This window comes from Elephas maximus, chromosome 25 (assembly GCF_024166365.1).
Source record: "Elephas maximus indicus isolate mEleMax1 chromosome 25, mEleMax1 primary haplotype, whole genome shotgun sequence".
NCBI classification, from domain to species: domain Eukaryota; kingdom Metazoa; phylum Chordata; class Mammalia; order Proboscidea; family Elephantidae; genus Elephas; species Elephas maximus.
Genome location: NC_064843.1, coordinates 50767290 through 50790256, shown reverse-complemented (window position 1 = coordinate 50790256; position 22967 = coordinate 50767290). Strand labels below are relative to the sequence as shown.

The 22967-nt window shown below is 38.6% G+C and overlaps 1 pseudogene; it reads left to right on the top strand.

Annotated features, from left to right (window-relative positions):
• Positions 1-17250: 17250 nt before the first annotated feature.
• LOC126067360 (centromere protein U-like) lies at positions 17251-22231 on the top strand (annotated as a pseudogene).
• Positions 22232-22967: the final 736 nt, after the last annotated feature.

Genomic DNA, 22967 nt, shown 5'->3' with positions numbered 1-22967 from the left:
TTCAATATTCTTTGCCAACACCATAATTCGAATGAATCAATTCTTCTTCAGTCTTCCTTATTCATTGTCCAGCTTTGGAATGCACATAAGGCGATGGAAAATACCACGACCTGATTCAGGTACATCTTAGTCCTCAAAGTGACATCTTTGCTTTTTAACACTTTAAAGAGGTCTTTTCCAGCAGGTTTGTCCGGGGCAATAATTTGATTTCTTGACTGCTATTTCCGTGGGCATCAATTGTGGATCCAAGTAAAACGAAATCCTTGGCAACTTCAATCTTTTCTCCACTTACCATGCTGTTGCTTATTTGTCCAGTTGTGAGGATTTTTGGTTTATTTGTGGTGAGGCATAATCCATACTGAAGGCTATAGTCTTTGATTTTCTTCTGTAAGTGCTTCAAGTCCTCTTCATTTTCAGAAAGCAAGATTGTGTCATCTGCATATTACAGGTTGTTAATGAGTCTTCCTCTAATCCTGATGCTGTGTTCTTCTTCATATAGTCCAGCTTCTTGGGTTATGTACTCAGCATACATATCGAATAAGTATGCTGACACGACATGGACTTTTTTTTACATATCATTAGATACTTCCTGAAAAAAAAATTTTAATGGCTGTAGAGTATTTCATCTTTGTCATTCATGGTAATATTTTGAACTAATTCACTATTGTTGGAAATTTACATTGTTCTAATTTTTTACTCTTTCTGGAAATGTGATAGAATAAATGTGCAGAGACATCCCTCCCAGAATGGAACAACTAGATATGCTGGATTAAATGTTAAATCAACATCTCTTTCTTTTTCTCTTGTACATCTTTGAGCTGGTGGGAAAATAAGAACCTTTTCTAAAGCCAGAAACAAGAGAAAAGCTCAAGTCCTGAGAAATATGAAAGTGCTAGAACCAATGTTTCCCCTGGGAGTATTCGTACATCTTAGATCCTGGGTTTAAATAAGCCACTCACAAAGGGGACAGGGAACAGAGCCCGGGACCCCAACAGGGTGAGAGAGCAGCCCCCGGAAAGGTGGACTATACCCATAGAGGAGACCTTGAGGGTATCTGCTGAGCTCCATCAGGGCTCTGGGTGCAACAGAGGAAAAAAAAAGAAAATTCTCTCTCTCTAGAGTGCAGAGCCTGTGGAGCACTTCTAGGTATCTGCAATAGTCTGTTTCTTGACCTGGGTGCTGGTTTCATAAATGCATTTAGTTTATGAAAATTCATTAACCCTTTATTTATAATATGTACACATCTCTGTTCATATATAATACTTTAAAATAAAATGGAAAAAAAAATCATGTTACTTCCGTGGCTTCCCCCTAAAAATTATAAAAAGGACCTGTGTTTTAATTTGTCACGGGGTGGTAGAATCTCACATCTCTGGCAGAAGAAAATGCATATCTACTTTGGAGAAATGTAAATTAAGATCACAGAGTTTTCACAGATTGAAATTCTGCGAAGTAATAAATACAAGAGGAAATGAGCCACCATGGGTGAGAGTTAGCAAAAACAACACATTTGAGAAGCAGGTCAACAATCACTGTCAATATTGGGAATACCAGAAAATGAATATAAAATATGTTGCGTATGTTCAAAAAATAGAGTATAGAAATTGTGACTAAGAAATTAGAGATTATCAAAATTGCGATTAACTGTAAAAGGACCAAATAACAATTCTAGAAAAGTAAAATAAATTAATTAAATTGGAAAATTAAGTTTTTTTAAAAAATAATATATAATGTTAAAATGTCCAGTGGCCATATAAAAAAGGAGAAACAAGTGAAATTGATAGCAGTGATGTATTTTAGTTAACTTGGCATATCCAGAGTATTATCATTTCAACACGTAATCAGTATTAAAGAGATAGTTTATATTCTGTTTTTTGTACTAAGTCTTCAAGATCTGGTGTGTATTTTATACTTACAGCACATCTCAATTTGGAGCAACCAAATTGTGTTTAGCCCATTTTCTACGCACCTACACACACACACACACACATGCACACACACAAACTTACACTCTTTTACTGTATATATAGATGGCCATTGGTCCAAGTTGGAATACATGAAGCAACAACTTTGATTTAGATAGTTAACTAGTAGTAATGTTAATTAAATAGAACAGATGTGTATAATTTATGAACCATTCCCCCAGTGAGGTATATTTAGTGGTTTTTTTCTCTCCATTTCAAACAAGGTTGCAAGGACTGTCGTTTATACAAAACCCATATACAGTTGTGTATTTCCAAGGCATAGAGTTTTAGATGCTTTTAACAGTAAATTAGAAACAACTAAAGAGAGATCTGAAGAAATTACCCAGAATGCAATACAGAGAGACAAAAGCATGAAGAATATAAAAAAGCAGTTATGACACATGGCAGATAGAGTTACGTATGTCTAAACAGAAGTGTTAAAAAGCAAAGATGTCACTTTGAGGATTAAGGTGCACCTGACTCAAGCCATGGTATTTTCGATTGTCTCTATGAGTCGAAATCAACTCAATGGCAATAGGTTTGGTTTTCGGTTCATATGTATCCAAAAGCTGGACAATGGATAAGAAAGACTGAATAAGAATTGATGCACTTGAATTATGGTGTTGGCAAAGAATATTGAATATATTGTGGACTGCCAGAAGAATGAACAAATTTGTCTTGGAAGAAGTAAAGCCAGACTGCTCCTTAGAAGGGAGGATGGAAACACTTTGTCTTATGTACTTTGGACATGTTATCAGAAGGGACAAGGAGAAAGATATCATGCTTGGTTAAGTAGTGGGTCAGTGAAAGAGAGGAAGAGCCTCAAGAAGATGGATTGACACAATGGCTGCAACAACATGCTGAAACATAGCAATGTATTCATTGTGAGGATGGTGAAGGAGTGGACAGTGTTTCTGTTCTGTTGTGCATAGGGTTGCCGTGAGTCAGAACTGACTCTACAGCACCCAGTAACAATAACAACAACAACAGAAGAGAAAGAAGTGGCCGTAGGAATGTCCATAAAGATAATGCCTAAGATGTTCCCAGAACTCATCAACGATACCAGTCCTCAGATTTAAAAATCCCAATGGATTTCAAGGGGGAAAAAAGCATGTAGACACATTGTAGTGAACTCACAGTACACTGCAAACAGAGATCTTACAATCAGTTACAGAAAAAATAAGACAAAAAAAAATCAATTACAAAGAAATAACTATTAGGCTGACAGTTGACTCCTCATAGCAACAATGGAAGGTCGGAGTCAGAGAGTAAGATCTATAGAGTGCTGAGAGAAAATACCTGTCGATCTATAACTACACACCTAGAGAAAATAAAGACGTTTTCAGGCAAAAATTGAGAGTGTTTACAAAGCAGATGCTCACTAAGGGAACTGACAGAATATATTCAGGTAGAAATAAAATGATTTCAAAAGGTGGGTCAGAGATGAAAACAAATAGTAAATATGTTGGTAAATCTAAACAAACATTGACTGGCAATAACAATAATAATATCTAGTTTCTGAGGTTAAAAAAAAAAATCAAGATTGACCTAAATTCTGGATAACAGTGGAATAGAATGTGAAAGGAGGGAGTGATCAGAGCTAAGCTTTTTAAAATCTTGTTTAGGAGAAGGGTTAAGTTATTGATTAGTTTTAAATATCTTAAGCTAAAAATGCATGGTAAGGTTTCCAGAGGAATGCCTAAAACATAGAATTGGAACACAGAACTTCCAAACTATTGGATTAAAAAAAAAAAAAATGGGATGGGAAAATAAACCTCAATTCAAATGGCATCAAGAAAGGGTAAACATGTGAATAAAAAATAGAACAAGTGGGTACAAAACAATATAAGAAAACAAAAACAAATACATCAGTATTTACAATCAATAAAGTGAAGGACTAAACTCCCCACTAATACGAGAACATTTTCCTGTTCGGATTAAAAAAAAAAAAGTGAACGATTTTAAAAGACAAGTACTGAAAACAGAGGGCACAAAAAAGTCGAAAATTAAAGGATAGAAGAAATACCAGTCAAATATTAATTAAAAGAAAGTTGGTAGAGATATAATAAGACAAAATTGACTTAAGGTAAAAAGCATTATAAGAGGTGAAGAGGGTTATTTACATATTGACATAAGCTTTTATTCACCAGAAAGATATGTTACAAACTTGTATGTGCCTTGCAAAATTAAAAAAAAAAATTTTTTTTTTTTTTTAAATAAACCAGAAATCCATAAAACTACATACAAGAAGCTGAAATATCCACCAACATAATGGGACGTTTGGACACACCTCTCTAAGTGATCGATGGGCTAATCAAGCAAAAAAAGAGGCTGTAGAAGTTTTGAACAACATAATTAACAATAAATATATTTAAAGTGTTGTTCTCCAGCAACACAGAAAATTGATAAAAACTTACAATACACTAAGAGAGAAAGAAAATCTTAACTTTCAAAGATTTATTGTCATGTATATCACTTTTTTTATATCACTTACCCTATTGGTTTGGTTTTTTGGTTTAACTTCTACGAACACAAATAAGAAATTAATAACACTGTAAAAACTGCATGGAGACAAGATCTGACCTCAAAGGACAATCAAAATCAGCACCCCCAGGCTGATTCCTATGAAGTGGACGTCAGACATGCCGCCTCTCTCCGCCATCTTTATCAATTCTGACACAAACCATTCCTTCCACGGCACTCTCTACTCCTCTGCTGGGTTTGATAATTCATTGCAATGACCACACAGAGCTCACAGACAATACTCATGATTATGGGGTTTATTACGAAAGTAGCAGTTACAATTCAGGCTGAGGAACACTCACGAACAATTTTTCTATCAGGGCAGCCTCTTCCTAGCCATCTTGGCAGGCACGCCTCTACCTGGCCCTTGGTCTCTGCTGAAAGACACTCAGCTTTCTCTTTCCAGGGGCTGGGTAGCCCACCAAGCCGTCTCCTGTTGTCAGGTCTCTGCTGCCAGGTCTCTGCTGCTGGGTCTCTGTCACCGCTTCTTGCTGCCTTCATTGTCACAGCTCTTTCTCTGTCTCCTGGTTCCAGGAGCTTCTCAGCACAGTGATGCAGCGTCCAGAAAGCATGCTCTCTGCTCCTGGCTGTTATTCCATGGTGGTGGTGGGATTCTCCTATTCTCACCTCTGGGGTGGCTCATTTCAAGTGCGGAGGGGATGGCAAAACTGACAAATCCCCTTGGTGGGCCACAATTATCTTATTTGCACAACCCCATCTGATAGCTTGGGTGGGAATTACAAGATTATGGGTAGAAAGCCCAAACAAAAGCAATCAATTGCACCACCGGCCACCCCCTGGCTTTTGTAGCCATGGCTTTTTTTTATACTTGGAGGATAAGTTCCCTTCCCAATCATTTTACCAGTTCAAAACAGTCATTAACATTTAGTCCTTCAGTAGGGCAAAGGGTTCTCAGGGTGAAATTATTCAGGTACTAACTAGGCGTTCAAGTCTGCTTCAGGTGTCCATCTGATCTAGTCAGGATCTCCAAAAGTCATCTTGGCTTCACCCTTTCTGCCTTCTCATAAAATTTAACTGAGAAAATATGATTCCCTTGCTTTGAGCCTCACGAGTTAGCAGCAGTATCAGCATAGCAACACTTTTGAGGGAGTTTAGGTTTGGCCACTGTACTTCAGTCCAGGGGTGCTCCCCCCTAAGTCCACTCTTTCACGGTTACAGCGTCTACAATTACAGTTTTCACAATCACAATTAACCCTGTTAACAATCAACACTCACATCTGAATCATAATCCTACCAGCATCTTCTACCACCCTCTCTTCCCCAGGTCCATCAGGAAAAGAGAAAACTATTTCAGTGGGGATCCTCCCTAGTCCCCCTCATTTAATGTAAGTACACTCATGAAAGTCTGTAAGCCAGCTACTTCATGCCTTTATCTCCCCCTATTTTACATAGCCAATGTTTAAATCACCTGTCCCTATCAAACCAGTACTAAGGAGACAAGCATGCTGCTTGGTCTTGAAGAATCTTCTATTCAGTTTGGAACTTTGAGCATCTGCGTCCATAAGCAAAGTCCAGTCCAGAGCAAGCCACCAAATTGCAGCAATCTACACCAGCTTACGGTGTCAAACATCTTCATTCGGTCCAGTGCTGGTCAGCTCATCCCTAGCTATCAAATCTAGGTCACAATGGGCAGCAGCCTGAGGCTCGAGAGCTCACACACAGCTCCCAGCACTTCAGACTGTCCCTATACTCTCATCCCTAGCCCCTCTTGGAGTAGGTTAATGGGCTCCACCCATAAACTTCAGGAGTCCACAGAACTCCCTTTACTTCTGACCAGCTGGAGTCAACGGGTGCCAACGGAACATGTTCGAACTCAGCCACCTCTTCATTGCTGCACTCTCCCCACTTTCACTTATGAGTGGACGCAGGTGGTCACCACAAGTGAGCCGATCAAGCTGTCTACTCACCAGTGCTCTTTAACTTCCAGTCTTGGAAGGGGGATCCTTCTGATAGACACTGATTTTTCTTGCCTGGATGCATCTAACAGCAAACCGCTTGCTTGAAATTTAAACAGCAAAACAATTGATCTTTTTTTCCTGCAGGTCCTTCCTTCAAATGCAAATTTCCTGTTCTCTTAGCAGTTCTAGGTAGTTCTGCACATCTTTTCCAATGTAAAATCTGAGTGAGGCTCAGCTTTTCAATTAAGCTCCCACTCTATATACAGGGCTACTGCATTCAAGCCAATAGCCTCTTTCCCTAGGGCTAATCTTAGTTCCCTTTTTTAGCATATCCAATCAAGTATTTAAAAAAAAAAACCTTGCTGTGGAGTCAATTCCAACTCATATCAGCTTATAGGACAGAGTAGAACTGCCCCATAGAGTTTCCAAGGAGCACCAGGTAGATTTGAACTGCCAACCTTTTGGTTAGCAGCTGTAGCCCTTAACCACTACTTCTCCAGGGTTTCTTTTTGTTTGTTTGTTTGTTTTAATCAAGTATTGGCTGAAGGTGGAGTTACATGCTCTTTGTAACCTATAATACTCAATATTCATTCCTCCCATACATTTAGGTTTGCTTTACAACACTAGGTTGGAGGCACATTCAATATCCCTAGTATATTCAATTAAACACATAACATTTTCTACAACATTCCAGTTTCATCTTCTCTTCTCCACTACTTAATTATCTTCCCATTCATATGCATATGGCCTTGGCCTCTGGCTGGGTGGAACCAGTAGGCCCTGCCCCCTATCAGTCATCATGCTTATCTGGCCTGGCTTTGGGCCCAGGTCTCTCCAGGTGCAGCATAGCATTCCCTTCAGACATTACAGTTTACAACAACCAAAGTAACCATCTAAGAATCAGAAGCCTCACTTCCTAAGCCCATTCATTCTTTCTCTTACAAAGTTCCATGCTTCCATGAGTCCGGAGCCATTGCAAAGAATCCCAGTTCTGATGACTTCTCTAAAAATGGTATGGGGCAGCATCTGATTTCCTCTAACTTCACGAGAGGAAAGGGTAATCAAAACCAGCAGCCCAAGGCTGATTCCTATGAGGTGGAGGTCAGGCATGCTTCCTCTCTCTGCCATCTTTACCAATTCTGACACCAATCATCCCTCCCCAGCACTCTACTATTCTGCTGGATTTGATAATTCATTGCAATGTCCCCACAGATAATGCTCATGATTATGGGGTTTATTAGGGAAATAGCAGTTACAATTCAGGCTCAGGAACACTCAGGATACAGTTCTTCCATCAGGTCAGCCTCTTCCCAGCCATGTTGGAAGGCATGCCTCTCCCTAGCCCTAGCCCTCTGCCCAAAAGCACTCAGCTTCTCTCTCCATGGGCCAGGAAGCCCATCAAGCTGTCTCCTGCTGCCAGGCCTCTGCCGCCAGGCCTCTGCTGCCAGGTCTCTGCTGCAGGGTCTCTGTCATCGCTTCTCACTGCCTTCTTTACCACAGCTCTCTGTTTCTCTGTCTCCTGGTTCAAGGAGCTTCTCAGCACAGGGATGCTGGGTCCAAAGGATATGCTTTCCGTTCCTGGCTGTTCTTCCTTGGTGGTGGTGGGATCTTCCCTTTCCTGCTTCTGGAATGGCTCATTTCAAGCCCAGCAGGATGGCAAAACTGACAGATCCCCTTGGTGGGCCACATTTATCTTATTTGCCTAGCCCTACCTAATCACTTGGGTGGGAATTACAAGACCATGCTAGAAAGGCCACAAAAAACTGATCAATCACACCACAATAACAAAAAGATACCAAAAAGAAAAGGATATGGAATGTTAATTTGTTTAAGACTGGTACCTTGAAGGCTGGTATCAGCCTTCTGGAAAAGTTAACAGCTTTCAGAAAAGGAAATAGCTTCCTTCAAATCTCCATGGAAACTGGATATGGTTTTGGGCTTAGGAGATCAATGGCAAGCCTTGAAAAGAATCCCCATAGCACAATGGTTAAGTGCTTGGCTACTAACTGAAAGGTTGGCTGTTGGAACCTACCCAGCAGCTTCTCGGGAGAAGGTCCTGGTGATCTGTGCCTGTAAAGATTACAGCCTACAAAACCCTATGGGGTAGTTCTACCCTGTCACATGGGGTCACTATGAGTCAAAATCGACTTGATGGCAACTAAGAGCAGTAAGGTTTGAACTGTAGCATCTGATCGTGCCAGGAGAGGGGCAGCAGCTACACTCTCAAGTATGAACGTTGAGTTGACAGGAAAGGACTGGAGCCAAGGTTCTGTAGCATCTTATTTTTTTGTATCAAAGTCTCTGGTCATATAAGGAGAGGGACTGTTGCTTCCCCAATTTAAAAAAAAAAAAGCTTGGTTCCAAGTCAATCCTGAGTCATGGTGACCCCACGTGTGTCAGAGTAAAACTGTTCCATAGGGTTTTCAATGGCCGACTTTTTGGAAGTACTGTATTTTTATGCAAATAATTTGCATCTTCTGTGTTTGTTTGCCACCCTCACCCTTGCCCCATGGGGTATTTTCATAAGCATACTATGCTAATTTTTTTACAGCAACATGTGGAAGAAGATTGGTATGGCTGCGCTTACAAGGTGCCTTATGGGGGAGGGCACAGCCGGCAAACAGACGCAGAAGGCATGTGTTATTTGTGTACAGTATGGTAGATCATCAAGTCTATCTTCCAAATTGCCTCTGGGTTGACTGGAGCTGAGCACGTTAGCTGTTTGCACTAGCCAGTGATGCTTAAAAGCTCTCAAACTAAGGTGTCGGGATTTCTTTTCAGAATCTGACTTCTGGCCCTGTCAGTTTGTTGGGTACTGCCCCAGACTGCCATGAGGGCAAGACAGTTCACATACACCTACTATCAGTCCCATCTCCGTGAATTTCCCCCAACAAAAACTCTTTTAGCAGGCTTCAGGTGTTCACTGCTAGGCCAGTTGCCTTGTTTGCACTTGTTTGCACAGGACAACAAGACTTTTAGACATTCATGGGATGAGTGGAAATTGGTACAACCTCCGATTTCAAGTTGTACATTCACATCACCTGTGTCTAGGAAATCCCACTACAGAGAAACTTGCATGGGTTTACTGGAGCTCCAAGCTCAGCCATTGTGTAAGTCAGCAGGTGGTGACACACGCTCGGACCCCATCGTGTCTGGTAGCAGAGGATCAAAGCTCATGTTGCTACCATTGTTAGGTGCCGTCAGTTCCATTCTGACTCATAGCGACCCTACGTATGGCAGAACGAAATGCTATCTGGTCCTGCACCTTCCTCACAATCGTTGCTGTGTTTGAGCCCGTTGTTGCAGCCACTGTGTCAATTCATCTCCTTGAGGGTCTTCCTATTTTTCTCTGACCCTCTATTTTAACAAGCAAGATGTTCTTCTCCACAAACTGGCCCCTCCTGATAACATGTCCAAAGTACCTGAGACAAAGCCTCGCCATTCTTGTTTCTAAGGAGCATTCTGGCTGCACTTCTTCCAAGACAGATTCGTTCATTCTTCTTGCAGTTCCTTGTATATTCAATATTCTTGGCCAACACTGTAATTCAAATGCATCAAATCTTCTTCGGTCTTTCTCGTTCAGTTTCTGCACGCACATGAGGTGATTGAAGATACCATGGCTTGGGTTAGGTGAACCTTACTCCTCAAGGTGACATCTCTGCTTTTTAACATAACCCTGGTGGTGTAGTGGTTAAGTGCTATGGCTGCTAACCAAAGGGTCTGCAGTTTGAATCCACCAGGCGCTCCTTGGAAACTCCATGGGGCAGTTCTACCCTGTCTTATAGGGTCACTATGAGTCGGAATCGACTCGATGGCACTGGTTTTGGTTTGGTTTGGTTTGGTTTTAAAGAGGTCTTTTGCAACAGATTTGCCCAATGCAATACTTTGATTTCTTGACTGCTGCTTTCACGGACCTTGATTGTGGATCCAAGTAAAATGAAGCCCTTGACAATTTCGGTATGTTCTTTGTTTATCATAATGTTGTTTATTAGTCCAGTTGTGAGGATTTTTGTTTTTTTTATGTTGAGGTGTGGTGCATACTGAAGGCCATAGTCGTTGATCTTCATCATTAAGTTCTTTAAGTCTTCTTCACTTTCAGCAAGCAATCTGCGTATCACAGGTTGTTCATGAGTCTTTCTCAAATCGATGCTGTGTTCTTCTTCATATAGTCTAGCTTCTTGGATTATTTACAAATTTAATAAGCATGGTGAAGGGATACCATCTTGACACACACCTTTCCTGATTTGAAATCATGCAGTATTCTCTTGTTCTGTTCGAATGACTGCCTCTTGGTCTATGTACAAGTTCCAGATAAGCACAATAAAGTGTTCTGGAATTCTCATTCTTCAAAATGTTATCCATAATCTGTTATGTTTCACACAGTCAGATTCCTTTGCATAGTCAATAAAACACAGGTAAATATCTTTCTGGTGTTCTCTGCTTTCAGCCCAGAACCATCTGACATCACCAGTGATATCCCTTGTTCTACAACCCTTATAGGCAAATGGAAATCTGGGAAGGGATATTTTATCACTGGCTTCCAGGAACAAACTTTAAGACATAAAATTTACAAAATGTGAGTATCGTAGAAAGTCTGTATAAATAAACCAGGCAATACTTTACTCTTTTGACATTATAGTTTCCAACATGTTTGGGCCATGGAAATAAAAAGTTAATCATGTATTGCTATAACCCATTAACTTTCTAGAAAATACAAAGTGTGGCCTTCAGGTACCATGACAACATTGCAACAACTGTGATTAGCAAGGTTTTCAGTTTCAATGATTTGCTTTGGTGTGGTGGCTACCCAGCCAATATTTGGCTTTTGGGAATTCACGTTTCGTATCTTTTTTTTATGTGTGTTGGAAATATATATGTAACAAATTGTTTGCCTTTTCAACATTCTTCACATAAACAATTCAGCTACAGTGGTTATTTTTATCATGTTGTTCAACCATTACCATTACCCATCTCCAAATTCCTCCGTCACCCTTAACAGAAGCTCAGTGTCCCCTAAGCAGTGAGTCGTTCTTTTATCTCCTCCCCACCTGCTCCTGGTAACCACTAATAAACTTTGGTCTCAATATACTTGCCTATCCCCTAAATACTTCATATAAATGGAATCATACAATATTGACCCCTTTGTGACTGACTTATTTCACTTAGCATAATGTTTTCAAGGTTTATCAATATTATAGCATGTATCAGGACTTAGTTTCCTTTTTCTAAAATTGTTCTGTGAGGCTGTGGCTTATATATGATAGTGCTGACATAGGAATAGTACACTCGATAGTTTTTTAAGCATCTTTTAAAATTCTTCAGGAAGATAACTTGCAAAACCCAGCATTCTAACAAACCCAAAAAATAAAGACATACACGCATATTTAACTAGACATCATAATGTCTTGCTCCCTGACTTGGAAGATTAGTAAATCTTTATGTTTCCACTTCACAAGTAAATTAGAATTTTATTCTGTTATAATGGGGGTCTTTTAAATTTATGTTTGTCTATTTAGATTAATGTTGTCATAAAATGCATCCTAGCCTTGGTCTGAAATCTCCTTTTCCTTTACAGCATTTCCCTCTAGCTCTGTACCATATGGAGAAGTAGAAAAACAGAGCTTTACTGAATACTTACATTCTCTTGGAATAAAATCCCTTCAGAGATTATATAGAAGCTGCACACCTATCCATCTTATACCTCACTTTCTTGTCCTGAGAAGTACACGTGCCTGTGGCAGACATGAATTATCAGCTACAGCACTGTCATGGAATGAATTGTGTCCCCCAAAGATATGAGTCAACTTCGTTAGGCCATGATTCCCAGCGTTGTGTTGTTGTTCTCCATTTTGTGATTTTCCTATGGGTTATAAATCATAATCTCTGCGTGTGGTTAAAGAGGATTAGGGTGGGAAGTAACACCCACGCTCTCAGGTCACATCCCTGATTCGATGTAAAGGGAGTTTCCCTGGGGTGTGGCCGGCAGCACATTTTATCTTACAAGAGATAAAAGGAAAGGGAAGAAAGTAGAGAGTTGGGGGAACCTCATACCACCGAGAAAGAAGCACCGTGAGCAGAGCACATCCTTTGGACCTGGGGTTCCTGCATGGAGAAGCTCCTAGCCTAGGGAATGATTGATGAGAAAGACCTTCCTCCAGAGCCAACAGAGACAGAAAGCCTTTCCCTGGAGCTGATGCCCTGAATTTGGACTTCTAGCCTACTGGACTGTGAGAAAATAAATTTCTCTTGTTAAAGCCGTCTGCTTGTGGTACTTCTGTTATAGCAGCACTAGATAACTAAGACAAGCACTCTTCCTCTTTGAGGGTTGATACAACTTTAAAGTCATTTTCAATATTGAGCTTTAGGAAGTTGTTGTGAGCTGCGGTTGAATTGGCTCCGACTAATGGTGACCCATATACGATAGAATGAAATGTAGCCATCTTTATGATCACTGGTATTTTCGAGTTCATTCTTGTGGCCACTATGTATTTTGAGTGCCTTCCAATCTAGGGCATTCACCTTCCAGCACTATATTAGACAATGTAGCGGTGTTGTGATCCATAAGGTTTGCACTGGCTAATTTTTGGAAATAGATTGCCAGGCCTTTCTGCCTAGTCTGTTTTAGTTTAGAAGCTTTGCTGAAACCTGTCCACCATGGGTGAACCTGCTGGTATTTGAAATACTAAAGGCGTAGCTTCCAGCATCATAGCAACATTATTTGGCCCCTTATGAGTTTTTTATGAGTGCCTCCTCATGATTGTAGTTGTATCTTTAGAATTTACTGACTGTAAATACATATTGGCATAAAGTTACTGTCAATTCAGTTAGCATTATTGAATAAAGATATATTTTATTAAATTCAGCTGCATTCATTAAGGGGAAAAGCTGAGAAATTCATATACATTAAGCAATTATCCTGTCTGATGACAAGATTTGGTGCACAGAGGGATTGCACCTTGAGAGAAGCCTATGACACCTTGCTAATCCCAGACCACGAGTGGGAATGAACTTCACCAGAAAGCTTGTGATGTTTTCCTTTCTTCATGGGTTCTATTTCTTCAAGGTAGGAACCACATCTTACATTTGTCTGGACTACAACTCCTTCCCCAGCTTCTTGGTGTCACCACCAGCTATAAACTCAGGCAAGGGTACGTGGCACAGGGAAAAGAATGTTTATTTTACCAAAATAACTCTACTATCACCCAGTTTAGAAATGTCAAAACCAAAAAAACCAAACCTATTGCCGTTGAGTCGATTCAGACTCATAGCGACCCTATAGGACAGAGTAGAATTGCGCATGGAGTTTCCAAGGAGTGCCTGGTGGATTTGAACTGCCGACCTGTCGGTTAGCAGCTATAGCACTTAACCACTATACTACCAGGGTTCCCTTAGAAATGTCAAGCTATGTACAAGTATCTAATAAATAAGGAGAGAGGCAAGCCAAGAGTATTTGCTCTATTTCAGTGTTTCTCAACGAAGGGCCTGTGGATCAGTGCCAGTCCGCAATGAGGTAAGTATGGAAGGTGAGGAGTAAGCACTGAGAAATGTTTATAGCAATTTTCCTATATCTTTTTTTTCTTCTGATAATATTCATTGCAATATAATTTCTTTGAATGTTGAATCTAATTATAAAAATATGGGCTTATATTTTATATGACTTTGCTTATTTTTATTTTCTTTTTATTGTCACTTTTCTTTTGTTTTACAAAGTATTCATCCTTGCTGAATTGGAAATTAAAAACAAAAAACGATCCTTCACAACACAGCAATTTGAGAATTATTGCTCTGTCCCTACATCTATCTACCTACCTACCTGTCTGCCTATCTACCTACCTACTACCTGTCTCTCTCTACCATCTATCTATCTGTCTGTCTGTCTATCATCTATCTATCTATCTATCTATCTATCTATCTATCTATCTATCTATCTATCTATCTATCTATCTATCTATCTATCTATCTATCTATCATCTATCTATCTATCTATCTATCTATCTATCTATCTATCTATCTATCTATCTATCTATCTATCATCTATCTATCTATCATCTATCTATCTATCATCTATCTATCTATCTATCATCTATCTATCTATCTATCATCTATCCATCATGTATGTATCTATCTATGTATCTATTATCTATCATCTATCTATCCATCATGTATGTATGTATCTATGTATCTATCACCTATCTATCTATCTATATCTATCTATCTACCTACCTACCTATCTAAGCTTATTTTTTTCTGGATCTTTTTTCCTGTGTGACTAGGGTTACAACCAGCACTCAAATTTTGCCTCTTTTCTGAAAAAAAAAAATATTGTGTCTTGCAGATTTCTTTTAGAAGTAATATCAGCTCGACAATTGTGCAACAGTTATTCAGCTTTTAAGTCATCGAGCTGAAACTCGACCTTAGCCTCCACCCTCAGGTTGAGCTATTGTATTTAGAAACATAAAGAAAACTTAATGGATGAGTACAGAACTGACTGTCCTAAACTTTAGAATTCCCTGCATTTAGCTAGATCTAACTTTAAATTATAAATATTACTAAACATGGATTCTTGTCCAAGCAAAACTAATAACAGAGGTTATAGCCAAGGCATAGATAATATATTGTGTTCAGAAATAGGTTTCTGTTCACAGATGCTGGCACTTAGAGGTTACTGGCTGTATTTAGCATTTAGGAGGCATAAAGAACATTGAAGGAATGCAATTTTTGAGCTGCTGAGGTCCTGTGGGGATTTAGTTCGCCTTCATTTTCATTTAATTTATATTCACAAGAAATGCCATTGTGAATGAAGTTATATTATTTAAAGTGTGAGACACTTTAGATTCCATTTCCATATGTCCTATTATATGAGGACCTGAAACTTGAAATTCGCTCCAGATTAATCTGAGAGGAAAATATAGGCACTCATCCTGAACACATCCCAGAAGGGATTAAGTGACCTGATTTCAAGAAAAAAGTAGAACAGGCTATGAGATGACTAATTTGCCTCCTGGTAAAATAAAAGTGACAAACAACAATTTTATTCATAATAGAAGTTTCACCCAAACTTTTCTGCTAACTCTAGCATATTCTATTTGCCAAATATTTCAAATATATCTCGTGTCACATGCTTCTGTTTGTGAATTCAGGTTTTTTTCTTGCAGGAGCATAGAATTCAAGGTCTATTTGAACATAAAGTTTAAGATACGTAGGATGTATCACAACTAACACACAATTTTTATGGAAAGTAGGTGCTCTGAATCTCTCTTACCTTTCAGGAGAACATCAAAGTTATCCAGGTAGTATTACCAGTATATTTACATCTAATCTGCAATCCATTTGTTTTATAGACCATGCTTTGATTTGGTAGGGAAATGAGAACAACTAATTGTGACATCTTTCCCATGAAAGTAAAATTCTCAACATATAGAATGGTTTGTTTAGGGAACTTACTAATTGAAAAATAAATATTGGCCTGGTTATATCTCCTCTTCATATCTCCCTCACGTGGGACTTCTTAAAGTCATCTTATTAATGCAAAATGTTGGCGCACCTCACTGACGATTAAGTTTCCATATAATAATCAAAAAATAATTAGTCTAGATTTAACAGTTTTTTTTTAAGCCTTAGTATTTTGACCAAGAAAATAATTCTACTTTCCCACGATTTTCTTTCGAATTATTAAGAAATTTTGTATCATTGCTTTTAAGTGAGAACTTTAAGTGGTGTCATCATTTTCTATTCAATGACACACCTTTCAAGAAGAAAAGATGGGAACATGCAAAAATAACAAAGAGCAGACTGAAATAGGGCATCCAGCTCATATCTTAGTCTGAAATAATTGCTGAATTTATTGAAAAATTGCCTTATCCCTGTGGTACCTGGCATCAAGTGGCATAAAAACATCTAACAGGGTTACTAATTCTGAATTTTACAATTATGTGACATTTTTAAGCATTTTCCAAATTCTTCCTAATCACACTATGAAATGTTTGAAAAGCGGTGGTGGTTAAAGGCTGACTTTAAGTTATAACTCATGTCTTGTCAGTCAGCAACTTTGATATATCTCAAGATCAAGCAGGAATTTCTAACATGGCATCTTATGTAATAGAGGAATGAGATGCCAAACTCTGAGACAGAAAAACTGAGAGACTGGGGAAAGTCATCCAAACTCAGCATTTTACTTACTCTATCTTGGGTTTTATCTTGTCACAGGCAGTGAAATGCTTTGAAAGTGATCCCTAGGAGGACAAATCCTCAGTGTAGCAATGAGATTTCAGTAAAATGGAAAAACTGAAGAGCTGACTGAAACCCTTAGGATGTGAAATCTCAGTCAGTCAATGTTCCTGAGACATATTGTAAGAAAAATGCACTGCTATGTCTCTTGAGAGGATAGTCACACATGTGGTTACGACTGGAGCAATACGTGTGCTTCCAGGCTGCCCACCGATGTGTACACATGGGATTAAATATGAATAATTTAAACTTGAAAAAGGACAGAGCAATTCATGTATACATCTGAAATCTTAAGAAGGGTTTTTCTCTCTTACTGTTGATTACTTCAAATTTGACTTCTTTACCTGGACTTTTGACAACCCACACATCTCTCCCAATAACACATATGTCATGGTAGGATTTGTGGGCACGTCCTAAAAGAATCTCACTCAAAATGCCTTGTTTTGTTGTCTTTTGTGATAATTGTTTTAATGGAAAAATTTTCTTTTTTCCTCTTTACCTTTTCAGTTCTTGGAGATCTAGTCACTAGTTGAAACTGTGAGCAATTTCACCTTTCATTTGAGAACTTCTGAACCAATCATATATTTTAGTCCCATCTTCCCTGAAGTCAGTTCCACATGGATGCGCTCAGAGTTCTTCTAGATGCACCCAGAATTCTAGATGAGAAAAGGGTTAAAGAACTAGAGGAGTCCTTTTTTGGGTCAACAGTTTCTAAAGCTGAAGTAGCAGCAAGGAGACAGGTAAGAAAATGTGCTCGTCTCTCTCTGGGATGAAACCCACTTTGACTTCTTAAACACAGAGTGGAGGTTACTCCTGCACTGGGATTAAAGATCGAATCTGGCACATTTATGAGATAGTATTTTCTTTGTCTTCAATATACTCTCCTTTCTCTTCTGCGGCTCCTCTTGCCATTCCACCTCACCCCGACCCTGCCCCTGGAATTCAGTAGCCACAGCATTCCTTCTTCTTCTATTTCTTTCCCCATGCAAGTTCCTAAACGTAAAAGCTAAAAACCTGCTTTTAAATTTCATCCATTCTCATACTCTAGGGAAGGTGTGAATACATATCTAGTAGTATTTCTTGTGTGAGCAACAATGACTTAATAGACATCAAAACCAAAAATAAAGAGACTGTGGAATTCCAGGCATACACCCTTGGTGGTGAGGAACGTTGGCTAGTTGCAGTTAACAGGATTTCATAGTGCCTTCAGTTGAGGTAGTTAGCACTTCTATATTTAAGTAAGGCTTTTGTGATAGACATTATTGCTAAAAAAAAAAAAAAAAAGATATAACCTAGTACATCCTACTTCAGAAAATAGTGCACGTTATCCGTAATGAGTGTCGACGCGAGCCCATTTAAGTGACTTTTATTTACTGAGCATCGAGGGAAGAAAGAGAAAGAAGGAATTAAATATTGCAGAGTTCCTACTCTGTGCACACTCTTACACAAATTACTTCATTTAAATCCCATTAAAGCCTTATAAAATAAGAATTACAGTCTTGTATTTTTAGTAGAGATTAAAAAAAAATCTAACAGCTATACAGATAGAAAGTGGTTGAGCTGATAAGTGAACAGGACTTGCATTGACCCCCCCAAGCCAATGACAATGCCATTTTGGTTGTGGTGACTGGTGTTTGTGTGTGTGTTTGATACAAATATATATTCTTAAATCCTTCCTTTCTAAACTCTTAGCACTTTTCTCTGAGCTAATGAGTGATTAACTTAAAAATAGAAAAAAAAAGAGTGACAAAAGAAAAGAACAAAGGAAAGCATGGGAGAAAGTACTTCTCCAGTCAAATCCAGAAAACCATTAGTATATACGAGGAACATGGAATAAACAGCATAGATGAAGAATGACTAAAAATATCTAGCTATGTAATGCTGATGAAGTGCTAGCCATTGTACCAAATTTGATAGATTTTTCACATGTAAATGAACAAACCTGTCTTGGAAGAAGTATGACCAGAATGCTCCTTAGAAACAAAGATGGCGAGATTACGTCTCACACACTTTGGACGTGTTATGAGGAGGCATCAGTCCCTGGAGAAGGACATTATGCTGTAAAGTAGAGGGTCAGAGAAAAAGAGGAAGAGTCTCAATGAGATGGATTGACACAGTGGCTGCAACAACAGGTTTAAGCATAACAACGATTGTGAGGATGGCACAGGACATGGCAGTGTTTCATTCTGTTGTACATAGTGTTGCTATGAGTTGCAATTGACTCAATGGCACCTAATGACAAGAACAAGCCTCAAAAAATTCTATGGTAGACCTTATTATCTGTGCTTAACAAATGAAGAAAATACAGCACAGAGATGTTAAATAATTTAGCCAAGATCAAATCTTTGGTAAGATTCTGGACTCTTTCTAAAGTTATTTAATTACATCTCCAACTTTTATTCCTAGGCTCTGTTATTATCCTTTCTCATAAGAAAGGAAGGTAGTGCCTAGAGAGAGTTCTGCTGGTCTAGACTCTGTTTAAGTCAGGTAATATCATATTCCTTTTGGCCCAGGTGGAGGAGGAGGAGAGGCTCTAGCTTTCTTTAGAGAGAGACAACAGTTCAAAGATGCCAGGCTGCCAAAGGAACAGCGGGTGGAGCACAAAACTTACCGCTCCTGCCATATTAATGTTGTTGTTGTTAAGTGCCGTCAAGTCAGTTCCGACTCATAGCGACCCTATGCACAACAGAACAAAACACTGCCTAGTACTGCGCCATCCTTACAATCATTGTTATGCTTGAGCTCATTGTTGCAGCCACTGTGTCAATCCATCTGGTTGAGGGTCTTCCTCTTTTCTGCTGACCCTGTACTCTGCCAAGCATGACGTCCTTCTCCAGGGACTGATCCTTCCTGACAACATGTCCAAAGTATGTAAGACACAGTCTTGCCATTCTTCCTTCTAAGGAGAATTCTGGTTGTACTTCTTCTAAGACAGATGTGTTTGTTCTTTTGGCAGTCCATGGTATATTCAATATTCTTCACCAGCACCACAATTCAAAGATGTCAATTCTTCGGTCTTCCTTATTCATTGTCCAGCTTTCACATGCATATGATGTGATTGACAATACCATGGCTTGGGTCAGGCGCACCTTAGTCTTCAAGGTGACATCTTTGCTCTTCAACACTTTAAAGAGGTCCTTTGCAGCAGATTTACCCAGTGCAACGTGTCTTTTGAGTTCTTGATTGCTGCTTCCATGGCTGTTGATTGTGGATCCAAGTAAAACGAAAGCCTTGAAACTTCAATATTTTCTCCGTTTATCATGATGTTGTTCATTGGTCCAGTTGTGAAGACTTTTGTTTTCTTTATGTTGAGATGCAATCCATACTGAAGGCTGTGATCTTTGATCTCCATTAGTAAGTGCTTCAAGTCCTTTTCACTTTCAGCAAGCAAGGTTGTGTCATCTGCATAACGCAGGTTGTTAATGAGTCTTCCTCCAATCCTGATGCCCCATTCTTCTTCATATAGGCCAGCTTCTTGGATTATTTGCTCAGCATACAGATTGAATAGGTATGGTGAAAGAATACAACCCTGATGCACATCTTTCCTGAGTTTAAACCAATCAGTATCCCCTTGTTGTGTCCAAACAACTGCCTCTTGATCTATGTAAAGGTTCCTCATGAGCACAATTAAGTGTTCTAGAATTCCCATTCTTGCAATGTTATCTATAATTAGTTACAATCTGCACAGTTGAATGCCTTTGCATTGTCAATAAAACACAGGTAAACATCCTTCTGGTATTCTCTGCTTTCAGCCAGGGTCCATCTGACATCGGCAATGATATCCTTGGTTTCACATCCTCTTCTGAAACTGGCGTGAATTTCTGGCAGTTCCCTGTTGATATACTGCAGCCGTTTTTGAAAGATCTTCAGCAAATTTTTGCTTGCGTGATGTTTTGTTATTGATGATGTTGTTCTATAATTTCCATGTTCGATTGGATCACCTTTCTTGGGAATAGGCATAAATATGGATCTCTTCCAGTCAGTTGGCCAGGAAGCTGTCTTCCATATTTCTTGGCATAAACGAGTGAGTGCCTCCAGTGCTCCATCTGTTTGTTGAGACATCTCAGTTGATATTCCATCAATTCCTGTAGGCGTGTTTTTTGCCAATGCCTTCAGAGCAGCTTGGACTTCTTCCTTCAGTACCATCGGTTCCTGATCATATGCCACCTCTTGAAATGGTTGAACATCAACTAATTCTTTTTGGTATAATGTTATTAGTTGATGTAAAAGATAAGAAAATAGAGATGATAGTTATTTAGGATAAAATATATAACAATATTCAGTTTCAGAGGTAAAAGGGGATGCTGGTGTGTTTCTATATTTATAAGAGATATTCTACCATTAATTTTTGATAAGTACTATTCAGTAGAACTGACTCAGTGACATCTAACAATATACTTCTGTAGCTTGAGTCTCTAAGGGCTTCTTATATTGTTTGGTTTTCATTCTATGTTGTTTGTTTTTATTTACCCTGGATCTAATAGATGCTTGGGAAAATGACTGTATATTGTTTACAAGACACCGAATTTGGAAAAAAAAAAAAAAAAGGTTATGCAGAATGGCTAAAAATAAAAATATGGAAAAGATATATTAGGAAAACAGAAAGCAGCAAAGGAAGCAATATTAATACCAGAGAAAATTTCAAAGTGAAAACATTTATTAAGATGAATGCTTAAGATCATTGATAATATTGATAAAAATCATAAGATGAAGAACCTTATGAGACTTTGCCCCTCCTTTACACGGCACTGCTACATATGCTGATGAAAAAGAATTCTCTGAAGAGTGTGGATCGTCTATCCCTTCAACTCCTCAAGGAAAAGAAACAGGAAGAAGTTTGAACACTTCTGAAAATGAAGCAAGCGAATGTGAATCTGTAAAAAACTGTGCAAAAAAGCTAGGAGGGAAACTAGCGCACGTTATTGATGTATCTGGAAGCACTGAAAAAAGTGATACGACAACAAGCGATAAGCCAGCTGAGAAAAGTAGACAACAACATGAAGCTATTCCAGCTACGGCATCTTCAGAGCTTTCAGAGAAACCAGCTAAATCGGTCACTCCTAAAACAAATAAGGCCTTTTAATGCCCAGTTTGATGTTGTTTTGTCTGCATTTGAGAAAGCCCTCTCAGAACATAAACAAAGAATAGAATCTAGAGTGTGTAAGGAAGCCATCAACAAATTTTATTCTAATATTAAAGAAGAACTCATCAAAATGAATAAAAAAAGTTCAGATGTTGAAAAATCTGAAAAGGAAGAATGCTAAGATGATTTCAGGTATCAAAAAGAAAAGGCAACGTTTGATTGAAACCCAGGATGAACTACTTCCGTTAGAACCACCACCGAAACAGCTACAAACAAAATATGATGAACTTAAGGAGAGAAAATCTTCCCTGAAGAACGCAGCGTATTTCTTATCTAATTTAAAGCGGCTTCATCAGGATTATTCAGATGTCCGAGAAAAAGAACCAGAAGCCAAGGAAACGTATGATTCATCCAGCCGTCCAGCTCTGTTATTAAAAGCAAAAGGCCTTTTGGGAGGTGAAAATCATCTGCAAAATATAAACCATCAATTAGAGAAGCTCCTTGGCCAGGAGTGAGAAGACGAGTCTACTGAAATGTACCTGTATAAAGATTCGTCGTGTGCTATTGTCTGTACTTTATTTACAAATAAAAACTTTTTTGAAAAATTAAGATAGCATAGACTACAAATATATGAAGTGAAACAATTAGCAATACAAGAAAATAACTGAAAAGAATTATAGTGAGTGATTTTAACATACCAGACCGTCTTTCTCAGATCAATTAGGCAAAAAAATAAATCTGGATACAGGGAATTTGAATGAACCCATTGATACGATTAAATTAATAGGTACTTTTCTTTTTTCTCTAAAGCAGAGAACATATATTCTTGTTAAACGAACATTAAATTTATCATAGAAACTAGACAGAAAAAAAAATCTCAGCACATTTCCAAGAGTAGAAATTGTAAAGGACACGTTCTCTCATCACCTTGAAATAAAACTAGAAATTCCTAACAAGTTATAAATACAAACACCAAAATCAATGAAATATTCCAAGTCAAAAAGAAAATAAAAATTAAAAATTAGGTAACTGTTTAAAAAATGGAAATGATTAGATAACTTACTAAAATTAATGTGACATAACCATTGAATTAGGTTTTGTGTTTGGTGTGACGTATGGGTCCTGTTTTATTTTTTTACAGATGGACATCCAATTTTGCTAGTACCATTTGTTAAAAAAGACTGTCTTTTTCCCCATTTAATGGACTTCGGTCCTTCGTCAAAGATCAGCTGATCATAGGTGGCTGGAGTT